The following is a 1,746-nucleotide window of genomic DNA, read 5'->3' on the forward strand; positions in this document are numbered from 1 at the left end:
GGCTAAATATGTTCACATTGATCTCTGATGATAGCTATTTTGCGTCTGACCTAGGACCCTCTATCTATTTTCTTTCTTTCCCTCCTCTTCCTTCCCTTCTTCTTTTACTCCTTCTCTCTGTTTTGCTAAGGTATCAGCCTTGTACACTGGACGGGGGCTCCTCCACTGACTTCCCGCTCAGGGGGCGAATTGTCCTCTGTTGCGGGTGGTCAGATGGGGGGGCTCAGTCTGCACAGATCTACTTCCCCTTCCCCTCAACCTGACTTGCATCCCCACGGTTTACGGCGACCTGCCGCTTCTAGAGTTCCCCGTCTCCTCTACTCCCTATCTAGCATATATTGGTACTCGCAAGGACAGACCCTGTTCCTTTTCACCCATGATTTTCATGGCAGTCTATGTAGTTTACATGTTATCTGCTCCTGTTTTACCAGACTGTACTTTTGCACTGTTACGGATGTTTTCTTGTTAATGTATTTCTTTATATTTGAAAACTCAATAACAACTATTGAAAGTAAAGGTACACCAGGAATCCAGTGAGCAGAAATAGTAAGAGAAAGCTGCAGCCATAGTGGAAGGAAGCGTCTGGTTGGGTACTTGGGTTCTTCTTCCATTGCTTTTGGACAAATGGGCCTACGAGGTTCCACTCCCTGTGAGTAGGAGGAATGATGGCGCACTTGGTAGATATTCTGGTATGTGTTCTTCCCAATTCTAGAATTGCTTCGCAGATCTTCTCTTACCACCCTCTGGTGAGCTTGTGGTTGCTGGTAGATTTTGGTGTAAATTTCTTCTTCATACGTTTCATAGTCATCCTGGTTGTCATCATATTCTTTTGTACTATATTGTTGTTTGCTTTCATAGGAAGATTCTGTAGAGCTTGGGTAGGTTTTTTTCTTGCGTTCAAACTAAACAAGTTTCTTTTCATGCAACGTGCGAGTGGAGCCAACGACAGGTCCATGAGGTATTTTGAAATCCTGCAGGACTTTTATGAGCTCCGCATGAGACAGATCTTTGTACTTGTCCATGCTTGTTAATATCTCGTGCTGATCGGCGTGGCTCCGTCCGTCCGCTCGTAGTAGCTGAGGGTAGAGAAGTCGACTTGGTGCTAATTTCTTTCCTCCAATAAATATGGATGTTCTTATTTGAGGAGTCCTTCCAAGTTTTTTCCTGACCAGGATTTCCCATGGATATCTTTACCCTTTTAGCTCTTGAATACACCTTACTGGGGTTTTTGGGTCAAAAAGAGACAAGGATTTAACAAAGAATGAAAAATTTAAAAATGTAAGATTTCAGGGCCTTAAGGGACACCTCATGCTACTTTTAGAAGAAAATAAATTGTATATAAATTGTTTCTGATGTAGCTGTCTCCTTCACTCCTACGCAGTCTAGACCTAAAGTTAACAAATTCAGAAATAAATCTCAAAAAAGATTTCCTGATTTGATGTCCAATCCAATCATCCGGGCTTTTTTGATGGCCACAATCAGTGATATTAAAAATACACATTTTGATTCAGGTGTTAGCAATCTTACTGCATCACAACATCAAGCCCTAATCACGCTGAAAAATAAAGATGGAATAATTATTAAACAGTCACATAAAGGAGGTAATATAGTGGCAATGACACAACTGGATTACAAACGCATGTGCCTACATATACTTTCCAACATATACTGCTATTGTAAAATTTCACCTACTAGGACGATACAATTCAGGGCTGAGTTTAGAAAGCTGAATGCGGCCTTTTTACG

The 1,746-nt window shown here is 41.5% G+C and overlaps 1 pseudogene across 1 annotated transcript; it reads right to left on the bottom strand.

Moving 5' to 3' along the window:
- Nucleotides 1-502: 502 nt before the first annotated feature.
- LOC309550503 lies at nucleotides 503-1,022 on the bottom strand (annotated as a pseudogene). Its single transcript has one exon. The product of its transcript is annotated as an uncharacterized misc_RNA (transcript).
- Between the last annotated feature and the right edge of the window lie 724 nt (nucleotides 1,023-1,746).

This window comes from Pelophylax lessonae (genome assembly GCF_965119305.1).
Source record: "Pelophylax lessonae genome assembly, chromosome: 1".
Classification (NCBI taxonomy): Eukaryota; Metazoa; Chordata; class Amphibia; order Anura; family Ranidae; genus Pelophylax; species Pelophylax lessonae.